Below are 25,251 nucleotides of genomic sequence, written 5' to 3'. Positions count from 1 at the left end.
GGTAGGTAATCCGTACTGATTCATTCGGTGAACCAGCGACTGTTGATCTAAGGGAGGGTTTAGTTCTTCACATGGTTGGTAGGTAATCCGTACTGATTCATTCGGTGAACCAGCGACTGTTGATCTAAGGGAGGGTTTAGTTCTTCACAAGGTTGGTAGGTAATCCGTACTGATTCATTCGGTGAACCAGCGACTGTTGATCTAAGGGAGGGTTTAGTTCTTCACATGGTTGGTAGGTAATCCGTACTGATTCATTCGGTGAACCAGCGACTGTTGATCTAAGGGAGGGTTTAGTTCTTCACATGGTTGGTAGGTAATCCGTACTGATTCATTCGGTGAACCAGCGACTGTTGATCTAAGGGAGGGTTTAGTTCTTCACATGGTTGGTAGGTAATCCGTACTGATTCATTCGGTGAACCAGCGACTGTTGATCTAAGGGAGGGTTTAGTTCTTCACATGGTTGGTAGGTAATCCGTACTGATTCATTCGGTGAACCAGCGACTGTTGATCTAAGGGAGGGTTTAGTTCTTCACATGGTTGGTAGGTATTCCGTACTCATTAATTCGGTGAACCAGCGACTGTTGATCTAAGAGAGGGTTTAGTTCTTCACATGGTTGGTAGGTAATCCGTACTGATTCATTCGGTGAACCAGCGACTGTTGATCTAAGGGAGGGTTTAGTTCTTCACATGGTTGGTAGGTAATCCGTACTGATTCATTCGGTGAACCAGCGACTGTTGATCTAAGGGAGGGTTTAGTTCTTCACATGGTTGGTAGGTAATCCGTACTGATTCATTCGGTGAACCAGCGACTGTTGATCTAAGGGAGGGTTTAGTTCTTCACATGGTTGGTAGGTATTCCGTACTCATTAATTCGGTGAACCAGCGACTGTTGATCTAAGGGAGGGTTTAGTTCTTCACATGGTTGGTAGGTATTCCGTACTCATTAATTCGGTGAGCTAGCGACTGTTGCGTTACTTCTTTATTTGTTTAGTGACATGCATTATTATATCTACATTAGACGCACTTAGCGCTAAACAAATACAAATCGCCCAATCTTATATTCGTTGATTATATACAGTATTGGGAGCTTTGAGTGCTTAAACAATGTTACTATACTATAATGTCGTTAATAATATATTTTTTTAGTGTTTTCAGTATTATAAAACTCTACTCAAAAGTGCTGTACTCAAATTAAAAAAAAATGAGTACCTTACTGACCAAAACATTCAACACAATCTAAACATCTACAAGGTCGAAACTTCAAATATACTAAACATCCCAAAATTAATACATCTTTTGTATGCTACAAATTATATAACACCCTTCCAAATAATATTTTTTTAAATATGACGGAGGAAATCAAGTTTTAAAAAACATGCAATATGGCATGAATCAATAATGAACATGAGGCAACCTTAAAAAATATCTTAAAATGAGGTAACACCAAGACAACCTACTGTCAACAAACATGAAGATGTGGAAATCAACAAATATGAAGATGAGGAATTCAACAAACATGAAGATGTGAAAATCAACAAATATGAAGATGTGGAAATCAACAAACATACTCAACATTACATTAAGATGAAGAAATCAACAAACATGAAGATTATGAAATCATGATATAACACAACTACTTCGGAACAGGAATTCCTATGGAGAAGGAGTGTGAATAAACTATTGTATTTAAGTAATCATTAATAACAAATAAAACAATAACAAATAATGTCACACCACAAACATTTGCTTTCTATGAAAACTTGTATTAAAACAGTGATAAGAGAAAAGCTACGACCACATTCCATTTCCTAAGGTTGCCACCACGCAACAGTTCTTACGACTGACTAAATTAGTATATATGATTATGATTATATATTATTATTTTATCGTTCTCACTAGCGAAACTCGGGAAAACAACTGAAAGTTTCTCTACTTTTGTCACAATGTAACTCAAATTTAATAATTACATTCACAAATTTCATGGTGTTCAGTGTCCAGTAAAAAAAAACACTACCTTACGTAATGTTCTGACTCGCATAATACCACACACCGACGATGTAAAATATGTAATTATATTTATCATAAATTACAATACCCAATGTCATATTTAATTAGTTTTCAAATAAGTCTTTAAAATTAATTCTTGTGAAGACAACAGAAAGTAAACAGTATGACCACTTTTACTGAATTGAATTATGTTTGTGTACAAATTCGAAGTCGGGGATATCTAGCAGAGAGAGTTTAAATATGAATTGTTTTACAAATAACTTTCTTAATTTGCATATAAGTGGATACTGAAGTACCAAAACTTAGCTATGATATCAAAACAAACGGCATTTCTGCATCTGTATTAATTTTAGACTTGGAATTCCTTTAGAATCAATGGATTATGATTTTTTTAACATTTATTGAAATTGTTGTAATTAAGTGACAGAAGAAAAAAAATCATCTTATATTTTTATACACAACTAGCTGTACCCCGCCACGTGTTACAGTGGCTCAGTCTGTCTGTGCAGATAGAGAAACAATAGCGCGTGTTACTTTAACGTCCAACAAACAGATGGCGCTGTTTTTTTAAAAAAGCATTCATTACCTATTACAGGTAACATCTAGATAATATAGTTACATAAAAACACGCGTATTTGAATGCAAAGTTGTGTCAAAATTTCAAAGCAATCTGTGAAGAACTTTCGGAGATTTCAGATTTTGAACAAACGAACATTTACATTTTTATTTATATAGATTATAAATTATCAGTTGGATAGCCCTGATATTTTAATGTTGGATCACTTTCAAGTTCTTACCATTAGATCAAAGTTACCTAGTATGTATTATTGTGACACTTATACTACGGTTTCAAGCTACAATTCTCTTTTAAATAGATTAAACGTCACTTGTACCTGTTATGCTAGCCGATGTTTTTAATATGCCTCTATTGAATCTGAACCAAATAAAAAAAAATGGAGTGCACATTTTAACGAGGTCACTGAATAACAGTTTTTTTTTCTTCTTCATTTCTTTCACTAACTTTGTACCAATACATATATTTCTTCTAACTCAGCAAACTTATTTTGTGGCACCATTTTAATTAAAAATTAATAAAATACTTCGTTTTAACCACTTTTATTGTTTATTACCAACATGTTTCATGAGCAACGCTCACTTCTTCAGAAGAAGTGAGCGTTGCTCATGAAACATGTTGGTAATAAACAATAAAAGTGGTTAAAACGAAGTATTTTATTAATTTTTAATACATATATGTTTTTTTTGTCTTTTTTACTTATTGAATTGTTCTCTTCTTTCTTCTTTATATATTGTTATATGACTGCCATGTATGACTATCATGTATGTAAATGGCACTTGTGCCGTCAATTCTAAATAAATTAATCTTGAGAGACATATCAATGGGAATTATTCTTAGTGTATAGTTTTGTACGAACAAGATCAATGAATAAGATTGTATTGTTGTCATTACACGTCATCTATCTTTTGTTAGTTTGGGAGAATTTAGACACCATTGCAATAATAATAATTTATGATATTTATTGTATTTACAATATTGACATCTCCCGACCCCAACTTCGACTCAATGTCGGTGATCTATCAGTTGAATTTCTTTTCTGGTTGCCACTATCCACAATGAACTGAACAGGTTTGGTTATGATCTTATATTAATGTGAAAATTGCACAGGAATCTTTCTGCCGTGGTTACTTTTTTTTACATCAACCCCACACAGGAAGCCCTGAATAAGTTCCCTCGGGGTCTATGTCATCTTTGAGGATGCTGTATCGAATAAGAGAAAGGAGAGGAAGTTCAGGGAAGGAAAAAGGTATGAGGTAGGGATAGGAATCTTCCCACTGCGGCGCAAGCCTGAGAGACAGTTGGAGAGGTCAAAGGGTCTCCCCAAACTAGCCTCTCTCAGGCCATGCAGGTTGTGGGCAGGAGGTGGGCAGGCGCATCCTAAACACACCTCACCCGAATAACCCGGGCACCCCTGCTAAGTCAGAAAACGTGGCGAACCACTTGGGGTGACTTATGGCAGAGGTGTTGGTTATCCAATAAATGTTTCCCAGGGCGGCGGTACCCAAACCCGTCTGCCAAATTGATATAGATATATATTATAATATTATTATTAATATTCACTGGGTGAAAGCCAAAATTAAGAATAATAAAAAAATGTATAAAATTAAAAATACAGTTTAAAATATTTTATTGCTTTTGAAAGAGAGGGAGTCTGAAAAGTACCAGGTAAAGCATTATTTATTTTTTTAACTTTTTTCTCTTTTTCTATTTCTTTCTGTATACTTATTATTATTTTATTTTGTGTTCTTTTACTTCATATATATAATCTTACAATCTTTATTTTTACTTTGATTTATTTTTAATATGCACCTCTTGCTCAATCTTTTAGACTAACTTTAATTATAATCCTACCGTTTTTCTTTATATGCTTACTGTTATTATTAGGTACAAAAATATAATGTATACACTTATATTACCCACGCACAGGCTGCGCCTTAGTGGATTCCTTTTCTTATTATTATAAAACTGTAATGTCAAATATATAAATTGGGAAAAAATAAAGGAAATAAAAAAACGGGTGATTGCAACGTTTTTTAATGTCGAAATATTTTTTTTTTAAATACCTACTCTGATGATGGAATTTCAATTTTATTTTATTTTTATGTTGACGAATATATGTTATGTTATGATTTAATATGTGCCATTTTTTATTTGCCACCAAACCGACATGGTCGTTTTTTCTAGTGAATATGGCGTTCTTCGGCCAACGATAGGCAGATGGGCCATTATGTAGGTATAAATCGTAACAATTTTTCATTTTCTCACCAAATACATAGGTAAGACACAGTATGTACGAATGTACGAAGAAAAGCAATGAAGTATTTATGTAATTCTATTTTTGTGTAGAAATAATGTCAGCAGGTGCTCATTTAAATAGTTTCAACAGAATGAGGTATCGAATCTCTATTGACTGTAACAAGGGTAAGCATCTGACATTGTCTAGGTAAGGTTGAGTATTCACTCTACAATATATAATATTTGAACTGAATTGATTTTGAGCCATCATCAAAATGAGTGATTTTTTTGAAGTTGTGTAACGTAAAATTGAACAACTAAAAAATTGGCATTGTGGTTTTTGTTTCCTGCCAGGGGTCACTTTTGTTAAGACAGTTTTCTCGTGAAGGGTATTTATCAACTGCAGAATCTAGTGACAAAGTAAATGATGTGTGGGTATTTCTGTTTATTAAGGCGATGCCATACGTAGTAATGCATGTGTTTTTGGTTTGAAAATTTGGTCGCCTAGGAATGTTTCAGATGCTTTAATTAAATACTGCGAGTAGAATACATATTGGCCTTTGAAATGATCGAATATTTTTTAGATAAATCTTTTTATAAGCCCAGAAAAAAATAATGTATAAGGTCTCTGAAAACTGCTTTAAAGTTCGAAATCTCCTACTTATGAACCCATTTTCGGTTATGATTTTATTGTATAATGTGGCAAATTAAGTTATTTATAAAATGATCGGAAAAAAATTCAATATTTATGCCTGAACATCCACAAAATAAAATAAAAGGCACTTTTTGGCCATATTTTTTTCTTGCATAAATCAAAACAGGCGGATGGTGTTAAGCGGGAATTTAAACCTTATCGCCATCTACGTAAGGGTTGTTATTGATAGCATCGCCTTAACACAATTTTTTTTTGGGGGAGGCTAAGCGCGTTGTGTGGGTTTCGTGTAATAATTTTATTTCAATGATGGAATTTAATATATCTGTGTCTAATATAATTCTGTCTGGTTGCGTTCTCTGTTAGATTTTTCTAAATAGTGAAAAAATTGGAATTGAAGCCCTGCGACTCTAACAAACATAAGTTTTCTAAATTCCTGATTTATATTTTCTAAGTATCTTATATAACAACAGAATAAAGAAGAAAACTATAAGTGCCTTCTAAATAAACTTACATTCGTCTAACATCGTAGATCGCCGTTCTATTTGAAATTCATACACAGAGTTTTGTATTGAAAATCTAAGTCTCGATTGGGCAAATACATATTTGGATCACGAAACACGTCCACAAGGCATTTCTTGTATACATCTTCAATCTATGCTTATAACTTTAGGTAATTGCCATCCTAATTCAATTCAAAGGATCTTTTCGCGAAAATTTGGATTTCGTAACAATTTTGCGTGAATTTGATCGCTGGTCGCTAAAATATCTTTATCCTTGAATGGTATCTATTTTTGGGGCATTAAGGTGATTTTTCACGAAAACGGAGCTATATAACTTAGCCATATATCTTTTCCTATTTTATGTCCGGGTTAAATCTTCCCCATCGGAAAAACTAAACCCTTCCACACGCTTTTCCACAAATGGTCATCTAGTAAATCAACATTATGCAAGTGCATTATATAAGCAAAATAAATACAAAACAATACAAGAACAAAACTCACCAGATCTACAATGGGAAAATAATTCACAAACACCAGATATTTTCATATCAGAGGGTTCGGCTCGGTAGAACTCATAACAGGGCCTATAAATCCCACTGATCCCTCAACATAAATATTTAAATAATCTTTAGTTATCCTACATATATTTAAAATGACTAATTTTTGCAATTTTAGATATACATTTTTTGATAGATCTAAATATTATCTTATTATTGTAGAGGAACTATTCAAAATTACATTGTATTTCTCAGCTACTAGAAGATTTTGTCCGAAGTGTACGAATGAATTGGTTTAATTTTCAAGACACGACCCGCTACTGCGCTGCTGTCAAGTGAAGCGGATCCCATCTCACCTTGTCTGCACTTGATGCACAACAATGCACAGTGTACATAGCACATAGCTCACTGCACTTGGAGTGAGTGCCACGAGTACGAGGTAAAGTGCAGACCGCATAGCGCACATTATTTGTTCATGCACGCCGTCGCTGCTGCATTCGATCAAATAACGGGCGAAACACGCGCGGCTTTCTCTTTTATACTATCATTATTTATCAATACAATGTTCGTCTTCTCTCATCTATAAATATTGTTGAACCTGATACTATATAATTTATTGGTTTGGCTTATCTTAATATTAATGAAATTGTTTAGTATTTTTCAACTGCGACCGGTACGTTTAAATCGAAAACTTGTTGACTTTTTTATTTGTAGGCAAACATTGAAAAAAAAAGTGAAACGTTAAAGTTCCAATTTTCTTGGAAATATGTATCAAATACCATAATGTATTTTCGGGGTTTGGCGTGTACTTAATATGTATCTTGCATGAATTTTCTTTTGAGAATACACATAAATGAAATGCTAAAAGATTTTTTTTAAACTACTTTTATTTAATTGACGTTTATTACATTTATTTCTTCGATCATGAATCCTGTGAGATATATAGATATTGTTTACGTAGCTATATAATTTGACAAGTACACTTACTTTCATTACAGCTGGCTCCATTTTTTATTTATTTATATGGTTGCTCAAATTACAAAAATAACACCTTTTCATAGTTTAAAAAAATTCTTGGATTTCGGTATTGAATAATTTGTATTGTTTTTTAAACAATTGTGCCGCTTTAAAAATAAGTTTAAAAATGCTGAATAACTTAAAAATCGTTTCCGAACATTAGAAGTCATTTCAATATTACAGTTTCGTGTATTTAAATAGTAGGTACCTATAGTTTTCTAATAGATCCGTCTAATTAATTAATAAATATTAATTCCTCTATCCTTTGAAAATCTAGAAACGTGCAATAGAATAATTTTAAATAGATTTTGGTTTTGTATGCTGCTATTGTATTGTGTATAAAAAAATTGAAATCTCTGTTAGCTCAGCAATTACCGTATGATTTAAATATGATTTAAAAATAACTGTAGATTTACGCGTCCCAGAAAATTTGAGGTTAGTGTAATAACATTATAAAAATACAAGACACGTTATATTCATTCTAATCGAAAAAAATGCAGAAAAGCTTATGAAAATGACAGCCATTCAAAGAATATGCTCGTACCAATAAAATAGCTAAATAAACATAAGTCCATTGAAAACGGTTCAGTTAAATCGTATCTTCAGGCGAAGCTTAATGCCAAATCACTATTTTGATTAATCTTTATAACGAATTGGTGTACATTATGAATTTTTAAAAAATGCTTTATATAAATTGAAGGTTTTTCTATCGCTTCGCTTGAGTAGAATACAAATAAAAAATAAATTACTCAATAAAAAATATAAATGCAAACTACAATTTTTTTTTTCAATGGAAATGTATGAACGCATAAATGAAATAACTTAAAAAAATACAGTATTATAGCTAAGATTATCTGTGACAGTTTCGCTTGATTAACTTTTTTGCTTTCTTATAAAATTATTTACAAAATAAATAAAAACCAGTTTTTTGCTTGAAATCGAACGTTTCTAGACTCCGTTTGTCAAGTGATTTTAACGCCTATTACCTACGATATAAGGTTATATAAAGATTATACACATTTTTTTATTGTGGCTTCCTCTTAAGGGGTGTGTGTATAAAAAAATCGATTATTTGTTCGAGTTAATTGTGAATAACCCACATTTTAAAATAACTATGAATGGAGTTATGCGTCAAGAGTTGAGTCGAACCCAACTCACACGGATGCATTGCTTGCTTACAGCAAGTTCAAAATTGTTAGTCGATAACTGTTAGGTACCTAAAACTAAAAAGTTCTATAATATTCAAGTTAGGTGATGTTCTGTATACTTGTAATGTATTTCTGGAAAAAAAAGTAAACAGGCGTAAAAAAGACATACATTCTGTTACTCAGTGGCGTTTGGCTAGGACATGATTATCGAAACTAGAAGTCTATACATATGCACCAATACACACAATTCTAAGTTTGTATTGTTTGGATCAACATAATTGCGCGATCTATACACCTGTGAAGAAGGTATATATTCATGTAAAATAATTCGTGAAGGTTAACAATAAAATAAAATATTAATAGTTTACAGTTTGTTTGTAGAAACGACTTTACTCATTTATTATACGTTATAATAAATATAAGCGTTGTTTAAAACTATGTCGGTGTAATTTAACCAGACTCTGTTTACCTGTCATTGACTCTATAACGGCTTCACATGTTTTGTATGTGTGTTGACCAACTAGTCGGTGAGGTTTTTTCATAGCCACGTGAGAATAAATCAATAAATCACACAATAATGCCGTCTATCGAGTTATCCCTGCATCGCTGTCAAAAGTACATACATTGGTCGACATTCTTATTCTTGAGTCTCGTCGAAGGTATATACAGGGTTTTCCAATAAGAGGTGTTATTTTGAATAGCCCGCTATTTCAGTATATGTTACTTTTGAAGCTGTCATTTTTTGACATTCGACAAGTAAAGACTACGTCATTGATAAAAATGGAACGATACACGCTTCCACAACGCATTAAAATTATTAAAATTCACTTGAGTGAATCAAATGCAAATCATCTTTAGTGATGAGGCCCATTTCCACCTCGGTGGCTTCGTCAACAAGCAAAATTGTCGCATCTGGGGCTCGGAAAACCCAAGAGTTATTGTTGAAAAGCCTCTTTATCTTCAACGTGTGACTTTTTAGTGCGGTTTATGGTCCGGCGGAGTCAATGGACCTTACTTTTTCGAAAATGAGGCTGGAGCAACAGTTACGGTGAATGGATTGCGCTATCGAGAGATGATTAATGATTTTTTATGGACGGAATCGGATGGTATTGATCTGGACAGCGTTTACTTTCAACAAGTCGGCGCTACGTGCCACACAAACAACGAAACCATTGATCTTTTACGATTGAATATCAAAATAACACCTCTTATTGGAAAACCCTGTACTTACATACGCCAAACGTCAAAACGTTCGACCCACTCGTTGTTCGAGTGGAATGACTTCGTCAAGAATCGAGAGACGCGTTTACCTTTTAGTAACAAGAGAGTTCAATAGACGTACCCATGTAGGTACTGCCCATATAAGGCCCAGTCTACAGTATTGACAGAGTAGTTTGTAATGGATCCGGATATAACATAAGTGTACGCAACAACCTATAAAAATATAGTGTAGGTTCTTGAGCACACATAATATTATCTATATTTAAGAATCACTTAATAAGCCCTCGTATTCATAATTTCTACCGATTTATAAAAAGTTTCTCATCAATTCTTTAAGTTTTTATGTTTAAAAAAATATATATGTTATATTTTAAGATAATATCTATATATTTGTTATCTCGAAATGTTAATTATATGAAATACCCTCGATAGAAAAAAATCGCAAAGTAAACTCCGAAAATTATTAAAAACACGTTTTGTTTTGTTATTTAATATGTTATAGGCATGGAAAAATTCACATTGTATCTTTAAATGCAACTAAAGCATTTGACGAGATATTTTTGCTCTATTTTAAAAGAGTCGTGTTTTATTAAATATTTTCACCATTTCCCTTCATTATTATCGTTTTTTTTATATAAGCGCGCTCCCTCTAACATTCGTATTTACATCTCTCCCTTTTAAACCATCTTTGAACGCTTACTACGGGGCCTTAAAATAGATCCACTACATTTTTTCAACTATAAACATTGGTACAATTTGTATTTTAACTTACGCTTCTAAAACTTATAACCTACACAATTTTCACCTTTTGTTTGAATTTTTTTAAACTAGGTACATTCTTAATTTCACTATGAACTATGCTTTACATTTGGATTCCTTTATACAGTAAACATTCTGTGATTTTGTTATGTTCATTTTTTTAGTCTGGTGTTTTTTTTCTGTCTTGTGTGGTGTTTGTGGAAGTCTTATAGTATTTTGGTTTGTCTCTAAAGCAAGTTGGTAGTAAATTGTTAAATTCTTTATTGTAGATCAAAATTAAAACGTCATGGAAAATTCTTTATTGTAGATCATAATCAAAACGTCATAGAAAATTCTTTATTGTAGATCAAAATTAAAACGTCATAGAAAATTCTTTGTTGTAGATCAAAATTAAAACGTCATAGAAAATTATTTATTGTAGTTCAAAATTGAAACGTTAGAGAAAATTCTTTATTTAACACTCATTAAATCTATTTCCTTAAGCTTTTCTGTATTGGTTTATATTTATTACTATTCGAAATTTGTCTTAGTGCTGTATTCTGGATTATTTAGTGTTTTTTAAAACTATATACAAAACTAAGATAGAGAATACTAGAAAAACAAGAGTTAACATAAAGTGTATGGTGCAGCAATTGTTTTATAAATTATTAAACTTGTTTTTTTTTATCGAAATTTTTCCTAATTCTTCCAAGGGAAGTCACTTTCTTAGCCATTTTTTGGCAATACAATCGGCATTTTCTTCAAGAGATATTTTTGATCCAATAATTACTCCCGAGTAGATGTACTTCATGTTATTAACCTTTTCCAAGTTTTCGCCATCCATTACTTAACATTTATTACAGTAATTTTCACCTCTATTAACATAGAAGCCAATTATTAACATAAAATAAAAATTAAATGCATTTTCGTGTTGAACTTCCTTCTCATTTAGCTAAAATTTCAGGACTGATGTGCAGATTTTAGTGAAAAGAATAATGCTTTCTATTCAAATTAACACACTTTTCAACACATCTGCCCTAATGACTGATTCTGCAAGGTTGTCTGAAACGTTGGCTCAAGGAAGAGGAAGTGCGATGCGCAATAATACCCAAAAACTCAAACGCAATGACAGTTGTGGCCATGAGAATGTAAATTCATATCAAAATGTTAATTTGTATATAAATTACGAAACTAAATCCAAATGTAGGTATGCGAACGATATACCCATGCATCTACCGCTAGATGCTCTGTCAGCGTTCAGGCATTTGATATTGTGATTAATTAATTGCCTGAATTAAATACATAGATATTTTTTTAAACTACCACATTCATTTAAATGTGGACCATGCTTATCTAGAAATGGTTATTCTATAAATATAATATAAAAGAGATCTCGCCAAAAGATGTCAGTCAGATTTTTCTTTCGGACTGCAAAAAAATTTCACATCTATGTAATGTTCGCTGGGTTGTGTCTAATTTACGAAACTTTAGAATAAATTAAAACTAAACATATTATCAAGCATGCATGGCAGTGTACTATCTGCTGTTGAAATAGAATAATGAAATCAAACTCAATTTGAAGGTAATACTTAATAAGGTATGTGGAATATTTGCAAATAGCTTCCAACAAACGAATGTATTTTATCAGCTTGTACATGTATATCTCTAAATACCCACTTACCTACAAAAAGTTTTATGTCATTTGTACAGGGTTTTCCAATAAGAGGTGTTATTTTGATATTCAAAGAAACTTTTCCCGTAAAAGATCAATGGTTTCGTTGCTTGTGTGGCACGTAGCGCCGTCTTGTTGAAAGTAAACGTTGTCCAGATCAATACCATCCAATTCCGGCCATAAAAATTCATTAATCATCTCTCGATAGCGCAATCCATTCACCTTAACTGTTGCTCCAGCCTTATTTTAGAAAAAGTAAGGTCCAATGACTTCGCCGGACCATAAACCGCACCAAACAGTCACACGTTGCGGATAGAGAGGCTTTTCAACAATAAATCTTGGGTTTTCCGAGCCCCAGATGCGACAATTTTGCTTGTTGACGAAGCCACCGAAGTGGAAATGGGACTCATCACTCAAGATGATTTTTCGATGGAATTCTAATAAATAATAATAGTGAATTTTAATAATTTCAATGCGTTGTTTCTAATAGTCAGATGTCAAAAAATGACAGCTTCAAAAGTAACATCTACCGAAATATCGGGCTATTCAAAATAACACCTCTTATTGGAAAACCCTGTATATTTTTAATCACAATTGTGTAGATCAATGTTATGAATTTTGAAGGCGAGTTTGGGTACTGTCTCCCGGGAACCATTTATTAGATAACCAACACCTCTGCCATAGGTCACCAAAAGTGGTTCGCTACGTTTGGTGTTTTAGCAGGAGTGCCCGAGTTCATCGGGTGGGTGTGTTCAGGATGCACCTGCCTACAAGTTGCACGGCGTGACAGATCGATAGAGGTTGGTTTGGGGAGACCCCTTGACTTCTCCAACTGGTCTCTAGACCCATTGCCTTGCGCCGTAGTGGGAGGGATATATCCATATCTCCGTCACTCCTGGATACACTAATCCCTAGATTCCTACCCAATTATCATACGCTTTACTTTCGCAGAAATCTAAAAAAAATCCTCCACACAGTGGCCCAAAATATGGCGTAGGCCTCCTGGATTCAATTGAGATTGTTAGTACTTATAACTGGTTAATCATCTATCATCACTCACCATTAGCGTGATCATTGATATGTATAAATGATTGAAAGTTACCTCTCGAAAAACAGTGTTAATAAAAATGCTTATAATTTAATCTGGGAATTCGATTTAGAAAGTGCAACAATTACGTAAGAATGCGGATAAAACATGTCCAAATAATAATTAATAATTTTGAGCCAAATAACAGTAGGACTGTTTTGTAATTGGTGACTATAAACATACGTAAATATGTATAATCAATCCGATTACGATTGCCAAAAACTTTTTGGTGTTTTCACTTTTTTATTGGAATTACATTTCAAAAATAAAATGTTTGTTTACAGCACAATATTATAACATTAAAGGTGTTCAAGACGAAATTACACAGTGAGGGTGAATTTCACTTACCTACCTATATTACACTTAACATTACGAAGTTGAGCATGGAGAGAGTTACACCTACCAAAAAATAAATTTCATAATTTAAAAAAAAAACAATGTTATATTATAGTGATTTGTTTTTGGGATATTATGCCGTGTTGCGCTACCTCCTTCTTTAGCCAACGTTTCGGCCATAATAGCCAACACTGCAATGCTGTCCGAAATGTTGGCTAAAGAAGAAGGTAACGCAACACGGCATAATACCCCAAAAATAAATCACTATAATACTTTTGGCCGTGAAAATCTCAAATAATACTGTTAGGTCAGGTTACATTTTTTTAAATAATTTCGGTAGGTGTCGTTTTGGTTATGTGTGATTCTAGCAGGATAGATAATGTATCACTCCTATTTAATTCCGTCCTGAAACCATTAATACCAAATAACCATAAGTGTCTCGTGTAAAGCCTGTGACAGACCACGCTATAAGCGCGCTATATATTTCCATGATGCCATGATGCGTATAGCGTAATCTGTCAGCCCCATTATGGTTATGTGATAATATCTCTCACTTCGGTTTCTACTGAAAATGTTTTCGTTAGGGTTTATTTCTGAGACTTCTCGAAATAAATATTTTTTTCATCCATCCACTTGCGCGTCATATCATTCTTCTGATTTTCTTTTCTCCGTCCCTCCGCTTTACATGTCAAAACCATTTATTAATCTTCAAAACCATTTATTAATCTTCACATCGGCCTTGCATTATTTTCAGATCTCCTCGTTTCCACATGGTCTACCACGCATATACTTTTGTGATCTCATTTAATAATCAAATTTTAATTTTTATTGAGTGTGCTCGTTTTCGTTTATTGAAGATGTTCAAATTTGTTGATTACGATATGAATCTTTTACGAAGTATGTAAAGGAAAAATATTCAATCTTAATTAATTGATTCAATCTGATTAAATTATTATTTTAGTTTTTAATAGATACAATACTTTGCATATTCTAAAACACGTGCTGAGGCCCTCATTTTACAATAATGAAAAAAATTAACAAATTGATAATTGATACCTTCTATGAGTTACGGTTGTACACAATAATGTGTGTATAGTAGTGGTGTTGTGTATTATGTATATACGTTATCATTATTTTTGTAATATTGCCTTCTTTTGTTTTTATCTGATTTTTTTATTTGCCTCGTTTTTTTATATCGAGTGAAAGATTATTGAATGCTTTTATTGCCTTGTGTTTGTGGTTGCCAAAGCTTGTGTTCTTGTGTTTGTATGCTTATCGAATTATGAAATTTTGACAAACTACATTTTTTTTTCAAAAATGTAGTTTAGTAGTGTTTTAATGTATGATTGAATATTTGCTCTGTGTTAGTAAATAAATCTAAAATACATATCTGCTAGACTAACAAAAATACACTTTTTGCGATATCCATGTTTTATCATCTATTTTATATTCGGCTCTCTGAAGTATTCGGGAATTGTTAAGAAATATTCCTTAAACGCGCTGAATAACAAACGAAAAACGCCTTTCACGTAGATTTGAATGGAACTCATTTCACTCGGTCTCTCTTACACTACCTGACATCGTATATCGCCATTCCATTTGATCAAATTGAATGTAGCATAATGATGATAAAACAAATTTCAGTAAATTTAAGTAAAGAGTGTCTTTTGGATTATAAAACACGCCCACATCGTATTTTTGTTTTTTTTTTCCTATTTTTATGATTAAATGGGATATTTATCGAAAACTAAAAAATGTAAGTTGATAGGAAATTGTTTATATTATGATAGATTTGTGGCTGTTTGTTCAATTATTTTGTGATTTATACATTAGGTTGAGATTAGAATTCGTGATATTTTCATAAGAATTTGGCCGCTAATTCGAAGGGCCATAAAGAAAGTCTTCACCGCAGATGTACTAAGCGGAAAGCCTAAATTTTGCGTGTTTATCGATATGATACGCGGGCCTTTTCGATCTATAAAACGATGTTTTCTACCGGATTTGGTTCAAGAGATTCCTACCAGTACAAGTAGCTGGCTGTGCCTAGTGACTGGCACACATGCGCTTTAACAGAAGTGAACTAGGAGTCAAAAGAGCCTAGTATATATACGATACATGAAAGAGAACATGACAGAGAAAAATTTTTTTTTTTTTTTTTTTTGATAAATTAATGTTTTAAAGACAAGATTTTATTTATGCATAGCACAAAGGATAACAATTATTTTTATAAGCAATAATTGTTCGCCTGAAACACTCATCCACATTGAAAAAATCTCCTGATAAAAAATACATGACGCCAACGCCAACGCCAAAATGTAAAAAGCAGTAATTGTTGAATGAAACACTAGCATATATTGAATATTTTCTCGGGTAAGAAATAAGCCCCCATAACTCAGTGGTCAGAGCTTTCGACCGGAAATCGAATGGACACGGGTTCGAGTCCCGTTGGCGTCATGTATTTTTTATCAGGAGATTTTTTCAATGTGGATGAGTGTTTCAGGCGAACAATTATTGCTTATAAAAATAAAAATAAAAAAGGTTGCGGTCAACTGGGAATCGAACCCAGGATCTCTGTCTTACTGGAACAACGCCTTTAACCAATTATCACACGTCAATTTTTTAGAATTTCAAATTCTGAATTAACAATATTATCTTGCAAATAATTTGTCACATATATTATCATCTATTTGAATGATTACTAAGTTTTAAAATAATTGGTTTATAACCTAGGTCCTAGATAGTGTCTAGGAAAAACATATCCAATTTTTATTTATCTGTCTTGTTATTACTAACATTATCTTCTTCTTTAATCTGTTTGTTTTTCTTAAAATTACAATATTATTATTATACAGGGTTTTCCAATAAGAGGTGTTATTTTGATATTCAATCGTAAAAGATCAATGGTTTCGTTGTTTGTGTAGCACGTAGCGCCGTCTTGTTGAAAGTATACGTTGTCCAGATCAATATCATCTAATTCCGGTCATAAAAAATCTTTAATCATCTCTCGATAGCGCAATCCATTCACCGTAACTGTTGCTCCAGCCTCATTTTCGAAAAAGTAAGGTCCAATGACTCCGCCGGACCATAAACCGCACCAAACGGTCACACGTTGAAGATAAAGAGGCTTTTCAACAATAACTCTTGGGTTTTTTGAGCCCCAGATGCGACAATTTTGCTTGTTGACGAAGCCACCGAGGTGGAAATGGGCCTCATCACTCAAGATGATTTGCATTTGATTCACTCAAATGAATTTTAATAAGTTCAATGCGTTGTTGAAGCGTATGTCGTTCCATTTTTATTAATGGCGTAGTTTTTACTTGTCAAATGTTAAAAAATGACAGCTTTAAAAGTATCATCTACCGAAATAGCGGGCTATTCAAAATAACACCTCTTATTGGAAAACCCTGTATAATAGCCCAGATTACATTTCGTTAGTCCGCTCCTGGAGTCGTGAAGCCGCGCGAAGCGACACTGTGTTATTTACCGCGATGCTAGCTATCTGGACCACTGTTTTCATCTCATCTTGAATTCTTTATTGGAAATGACTGCGGGATGGAAGATTAAGCGATCATTTTGTAGAACCAATTTACCAGATATTTCCTTTAAAAAAGGTTTGTGAACAGTATGAACCGTAATGATGAAACGTCGGATAAATTAATTTTATATTAGGATGGATACGAAGATAGCATAATAGTGAGTTTGGAATCGTCGCATGCGTACGGTAGTTGGTATTCGAACTATTGATATAAAACAATACATTTCGCGCGTATAACATACACATGAGAGAAATCGGCAAAAGAACTGCTTCGTTGAAATATGAAAAGGAATTTAGTATTTTATTTACGGACGTTGGTAATGTGTGAAGAATAATCAATTATTAATAAGAACATAGACCAAACCTGATTGCTGCAAATATATATCTTAAGGCGATGCACTACGTAGTGTAATATTTTAAATCGAGCCGCTATCAATAACACCCCTTACGTAGATGGCGATAAGGTTTAAATTCCCGCTTAACACCATGCGCCTGTTTTGATTTATGCAAGAAAAAAACATGGCCAAAAAGTGCCTTTTATTTTATTTTGTGGATGTTCAGGCATAAATATAAAAAAAAATCCGATCATTTTATAAATAACTTAATTTTCCACATTATACAATAAAATCATAACCGAAAATGGGTTCGTAAGTAGGAGATTTTGAACTTTAAAGCAGTTTTGACGGGCCTTATCCATTATTTTTTTCTGAGCTTATAAAAAGATTTATCTAAAAAATACGGCCATATAAAGGCCAAGATGTATTCTACTCGCAGTATTTAAATAAAGCATCTAAAACATTTCTAGGCGACCAAATTTTCAAACCAAAAACACATGATTTTGAATTACTACGTAGTGTATCGCCTTAATATCAAAAGAGATTTAAAACGGTCACCCGTTGAAATAATATATTAAGTCATTAATTTATATCGTGACCCAAAACGTATCATTCATCGTTCACAATAATTATTTTAATTAACTGTCTACCAGTGGCGGTCCGTGGATAGTGAGCTAGACTTGTAAGATGAAAAAATGCGACGTTACTGACGTTGAGGTAGTTGAAAAAAACTATTTTTTTTTTTTGCAAAATTTCTATTTTTGTATGAAGACTGTCAGGAAGCTTTCAGTTTAGAGAAGTGTAGTTTAGAGAAGCATCCCCAAGCTGTAAATTTTTCATACAAAAAAATACATATATATTTAAACAACATCATGTTTAAATATACTGACTGTAATTTGTTTTACTGTTGGAACCAAATTGGAATATATTGGTAATTCGAAGAACATAATAATGGACTGTCATTCTAATTTAATAAATAGTTATTTTTATAGGTACCTACGTACTTAATATATTTAGATAACGCAACTATATTTTGTAAAATATCAAAGCAACAAGTCGATAAAATCTAGCTATGCATTGAAAGTTATCACAATAATACTATTTTTATAGAAAAACCTATTCTATGGCAACAATGTTGTTGTCTATCGCTACCAAAAGTATTCTCATTGTTTAGTAAATACAAAACATTGTTTTTAATTTTCACAGTAGGTTTTTAAGACAATTTTACGGAATTTTTTAAAAATATCTACATAACAAGTCGATCAAACTATTTCACATTACATTTGCAAGATATTGTTTACAAATAAATATACGTTTTTTTAAAATCCCGGGCAACATAAGTCTGTTATTTCATAATCAAGATTCGCTTTTGATGAAAAGTTTTGGCAAGTTATTAATATAGTGACTTATTGCACTAACGAACGAACTAGATTTTTACGTACATTCACATTTTAAACATAATCGCCTTATTATTTAAATTATCGCGTCCACCGACCATAACAAATCATCTTTGTGAAATGAATAGCTAATAACAACTGCCATGAATTAAAAAGCTATAAAATCACTCATGAATGAATCGAGCCATTGAAATTATTTTAAACACGAAAGATATTATTGAATCCTCAGATTTCATATTGTTATTGTAATAAACTGAAAAGATATTTTTGAAGCCTCAGATTTCATATTGTTATTGTATTAAAATGAAAAGTTTAAATTTCTTTAAAAAAAGAAAATATGAGAGAATTTAGGTCAGTATGTGATATCATGGGTAAATGAGTCACAACACCTCAAAAAACAATTCAATAGAAGAGGAGAAGTAATGATCTTTTTTATGTTAGTTTATTTAAAGAATTTAAATGTTTTATTGGAAGGAACTTGACATTATTTGAATTCCTCCTACTAAATATTTAATAATTCAGTGGTCTATTTCAGTGTCAATTTCAGTTTTTTTAATTACACAAAACCTATGAAGAATTTTCTTATTTTTACCAAGTTTTAATTTTAATAAAAGAGATTTAGGTAGGTACTAGTGTATAAAAAATGCAAGAAAATCAAAAAATTCTAAGAAACAGAAAGTTTCTATTAAAATTCGTACAATAACCTAATTAAAGTAAAAGATAAACTAACATAAAGATAGAAAAATAATTATTAAGAGTAGAAAAGTATGTTTTTTCAAGAATAGGTTATTTATTATTATTATTGTAGAATTCAAACCTCGACGCCTGGGAGGTGGTTAATATTTTTTGCTGGTTTTAGTCATATCGTCACATCCCTGCATGACAGCTGTTTCGCCTACCGAATGCATAGTCACACTGACAAATAAGACAGTTTAAAAATACCTTTGGATTTAACTCATAAAAATATAATACGTATATTGGTTTATAATAGTTAAGTAAGCAGATAAATAGATGTAAATATATATGTATATAACTCACCGAACATGAGAATATTTAATATTTAAGTAATATCAAATTCAAATGTCACTCAATTGTAAAAAAAAATCACAACACTTCACTATCTGAATAGTCGATCGAAAAATGTTTATTCTTAAAATGTCGGAATCGAAAAAAATATTAATATTTCGCAAAACTTCATAGAAAGTCGATGGGGATACGGAAACCAACCCTAAAAAAACTGCCCTCGGATTCTGTTGAAGGCATCACTTTTAGATAATGATTTCACTGAATGAAAAACTATAAATAGATGATTATTTATGTAATTGAATTGATTGCATGATCTAAGTCAGCAGTCGGGTTTGTTGTTTGTCCACGCGTCGTGCGCTCGCGACGTCGTCTGAAGAACTGACCGAGCGGGTGGTAGGCCGGGCCAAGAAGGCTTCCAAAGTTGCAACCTGCAATACACCCGCTACCTTCACTGGCGGGGGCGTCCAAATACATTCAACCTGTTGACCGTAGTATCCGTATTTCAATCAATTATTAGTTTCGTAGTTTGAGGAAAAGTCGTTCAAGTATCGTGTTTTTAAACGGATTCCCCCATACTAGCGAGCTAATTCTTGCAAAAAATATTACGAAGTCTATGCTTCAAAACGTAAAAAATTAAATTGCAACTCTATTTCCTTTAACGTGAGTACATTTTCTATCGATTTCCTTTTTAAATACATCTATTTGAATTTCACTTTTGTAATCGTGAATGAATTAATGCAATTGATTTATTTTAAATTTATTTAAAAAATTTAATGGAGTTCTACGAATTAAACACCAAAACAATAAATAAACAAATCTTGGAGGTGGAAATTAACCCACTTTCCGACATCCAACCGAGCTCAAATTCGGCAAATAGACTTCTTGTCAATAAAAATTCATTGTATCAAAATTTGGTGGCAGTCACTTACACACACGCGAACATACACGTATTTCTCTGAAATTAGTTGACATTACAGCAGTTACAATACTAAATAAATTACGGTCTTACCCAATCGCGATTTGGCGTAGTCGTTAGTCGTTCAATCCATAGTAAAAACTGTTAATAATATAACATTAATTAGGTACTGAATGAAACAACGTGCTTGGCTAGGCTGACAAAACGGAAGAGATTTTATTTCGTATTATAGACAAGTTTACACCGTTAGAGACAAGTACCTAAAGACATGGTATTTTGAGCATATTATAAGATAAAACATTTTTTTATTTGAAAAAGACAGATCAAAAAATGGCGCAACTTGATAGAAAATTCAAAATTGATGTATTATAGTAAAAAAACCTAATTTATGTTTGATGAATTCACATAACTAATAATGAACACCACAATTGAATCGGCTCTTTGATGAAACCGAGAAATATTAAGATCTTAATTATGAATGTAAGGTATTTAGCTCAATATAACATAGGTATTAAATTTTGACACTTAATTATGTATGTAAGGTATTTAGCTCAATATAACATAGGTATCGAACATTAATACTTAATTATGAGTGTAAGGTATTTAGCTCAATATAACATAGGTATCGAACATTAATACTTAATTATGAGTGTAAGGTATTTAGCTCAATATAACATAGGTATCGAATATTAATACTTAATTATGAGTGTAAAGTATTTAGCTCAATGTAACAAAGGTGTCGAACATTAATACTTAATTATGAGTGTAAAGTATTTAGCTCAATGTAACATAGGTATCGAAGTTTGATACTTAATTATGAATGTAAGGTATTTAGCTCAATATAACAGAGGTATTAAATTTTGATACTTAATTATGTATGTAAGGTATTTAGCTCAATATAACATAGGTATCGAACATTAATACTTAATTATGAGTGTAAGGTATTTAGCTCAATGTAACATAGGTATCGAACTTTGATACTTAATTATGAATGTAAGGTATTTAGCTCAATATAACATAGGTATTAAATTTTGATACTTAATTATGTATGTAATGTATTTAGCTCAATATAACATAGGTATCGAACATTAATACTTAATTATGAGTGTAAAGTATTTAGCTCAATGTAACATAGGTATCGAACATTAATACTTAATTGTGAGTGTAAAGTATTTAGCTCAATTTAACATAGGTATCGAAGTTTGATACTTAATTATGAATGTAAGGTATTTAGCTCAATATAACAGAGGTATTAAATTTTGATACTTAATTATGTATGTAAGGTATTTAGCTCAATATAACATAGGTATCGAACATTAATACTTAATTATGAGTGTAAGGTATTTAGCTCAATGTAACATAGGTATCGAACTTTGATACTTAATTATGAATGTAAGGTATTTAGCTCAATATAACATAGGTATTAAATTTTGATACTTAATTATGTATGTAATGTATTTAGCTCAATATAACATAGGTATCGAACATTAATACTTAATTATGAGTGTAAAGTATTTAGCTCAATATAACATAGGTATCGAACATTAATACTTAATTATGAGTGTAAGGTATTTAGCTCAATGTAACATAGGTATCGAACTTTGATACTTAATTATGAATGTAAGGTATTTAGCTCAATATAACATAGGTATCGAACATTAATACTTAATTATGAGTGTAAAGTATTTAGCTCAATGTAACATAGGTATCGAACATTAATACTTAATTATGAGTGTAAAGTATTTAGCTCAATGTAACATAGGTATCGAAGTTTGATACTTAATTATGAATGCAAGGTATTTAGCTCGATATAACATAGGTATCGAACTTTAATACTTAATTATGAATGTAAGGTATTTAGCTCAATATAACATAGGTATCGAACTTTAATACTTAATTATGAGTATAAGGTATTTAGCTCGATATAACATAGGTATCGAACTTAAATACTTAATTATGAGTGTAAGGTATTTAGCTCGATATAACATAGGTATCGAACTTTAATACTTAATTATGAGTGTAAGGTATTTAGCTCGATATAACATAGGTATCGAACTTTAAACGTTTCCCGTTTTAGGACAGTCAAATTTACAGGTTTTAAGTTATCCTAGAGGCATACAGGATTTAAGAATAGAGAAAATAAGTATTTTAAAACGAAGATACATAAAAAGATATATAAAAAAGATACTTAAAAGGCGTTCGTGATAAATAATTATCAAATTACATTTCTTCCCTTACTTCTAGTTTGATGTTTGTGTTCGGCTGTTTTCATTATGTATTTTATTTTTATGAACATGGATTACTATTTTTTTTATATGGCACTGTCGGACATCTAGTACATTAAATTCCTTGAAAAGAGCGTCGCTCGAATATCTGAAAGGTTTCTTCATAATAACAAGTAAAATAGATTTCTGTGCCTTCAATAACGGGTTTAATACTTCCCCACCAAATGCAATCGTAGGTTATAATTGAGTTACACAGCCCGTAGTATATGGTTTTACAATAAAAGGTGTTATGTGTATTTAATTCCGGCCATAAAATGTATTTTTATGGCCGGAATTCGATGGTATTGATCTGGACAACGTTTACTTTAAAAAAGACGGCGCTACGTGCCACACAAGCAACGAAACCATTGATCTTTTACGGGAAAAGTTTCCGGACCGTGTTATCTCTCGAAGAGGTGATTACAATTGGCCACCGAGATCTTGTGATTTAACACCTTGCGACTTCTTCCTTTGATACCACGTGAAAGAGAAGGTCTACGTCAACAGCCCAGCGTCGATTCAAGACCTCAAATATGGAATTCGTGAGGCTATCGAGGACATAAGGCAGCCACTTTGCGATTTGGTTATGGAAAATTTCATGAAAAGGATATGGTCCTATAGGCGTGGTCGTGGTGTTCATTTGACTGATGTTATTTTTCACTATTAACTGCATACTTTTTTCTTTATAATGAAATAAACATTTTATCATTTATATTAAAAAATGGCATTTTTATTTGAATATCAAAATAACACCTCTTATTGGAAAACCCTGTATATGTTTTTTAAGTCTTGTTTTTTTTTTAATTTCCCGTAATGAAATAAATATGTATATCAGTTTGCGCACTCTTTTAGCTACATTTTCAATCTGGTTCTTCAATTATAACGCTTAAATATTTAATACATTTAACATACTCGAGGACTTTACGCTTACATTGAGAGTTATTTCCTAAGTTACAGTTAATTTTATGTATTATAAGGTAGTGAGGTGTTTGGGGTTGCCCTGCAATAGTAGAACTGAATGTTAGGTGTTTGGTTTTTGATACGTTTAATGTAAGCAAATTGCTGTTCAGTAATTGTTTCACTCTGTTTATACCGGTGTTAGCGAGGTGCAGTATAATGATACAAATACGAAAATGTGATATTTATTATAATATATTTACGATATTTACAGGTGAAAAAAAAAATAAGCAGCAATTGTTGATTGAGGTACTAGTACATATTGAATTATTTGGCGGGTTGGAAAAAAGCCGACATAGCTCAGTGTTTCAGAGCACCTGACTGGACATCAGAATGTACGGGTTCAATTCCCGTTGGCGGCATTTATTTTTACTCGGGAGATATTTCCAATTTGTATTGATAATTCAGGCGACTAATTATTGCTTATAATTATTTAAATTTCAAATAAAAAGTTGCACACAAACATAGAGAGATCACAAAAGGATAATATATTGACACCAAATACAGACTGAAACCGAAACCACTCAAATGCACTAAAACACTTCGTGTTGTATGTTTATAATTACTTCGTATTAACAATCCTACTTATTAATTATATGTAAATGAAATCCTCAGCACAGGAGATCCCAGCGAAGATGTCACTAACACTATTTGTTACAAAACAGGAATATGATGAAATATTTATTATTATTATTGTTAATTTGACTGATGTTTTAATGTTTTTTTTGCTGTCAATCTTGTATGATATTTTCAGATAGATTTATCCAAATTCAAAGAAACGTTTATAATCCAAATTTAAATTCAGATTGAAAGACCATTATTTTCAAAGCTTCATGTGTGTAGTTTTAACGATTTTAACATTTCTCGCAGGTAACTTAGATGATATTCATAAAAATGTGTAAATTAGGTACCTCTACATAGATATCATTGTAAATAAAACATCGGATAGCCATAAAAGAGAGAGTCACATAAAATAATAGTAAAAGCAAATCTGTTAATGTTGAGTTTATGGTAAGTATTCATTTAATGTGTAGTGAAATTTTTAAAGTAGACACTTACAAATTTGATAAGTTCTGACATTTATAGTCTGTGGATTTTAAAATACTTTTAAATGGATTGTATTTTATTACA

General features: G+C 31.9%; 1 protein-coding gene across 1 annotated transcript in view; it reads right to left on the bottom strand.

Moving 5' to 3' along the window:
- The window catches only part of LOC149418588 (uncharacterized), a 49,466-nt gene extending 29,121 nt beyond the window's left edge, over positions 1 to 20,345 (bottom strand). Inside the window, exon 1 of the mRNA XM_089638585.1 lies at positions 19,996 to 20,345. The gene's annotated coding sequence lies outside the window, so the exon portion shown is untranslated. The remainder of the gene's footprint in view (positions 1 to 19,995) is intronic.
- Positions 20,346 to 25,251: the final 4,906 nt, after the last annotated feature.

This window comes from Hesperophylax consimilis, chromosome 13, assembly GCF_061612785.1.
Source record: "Hesperophylax consimilis isolate HC1 chromosome 13, BYU_Hcon_1.0, whole genome shotgun sequence".
Lineage (NCBI taxonomy): Eukaryota > Metazoa > Arthropoda > Insecta > Trichoptera > Limnephilidae > Hesperophylax > Hesperophylax consimilis.
This window is presented reverse-complemented; position numbering and strand designations above follow the sequence as displayed.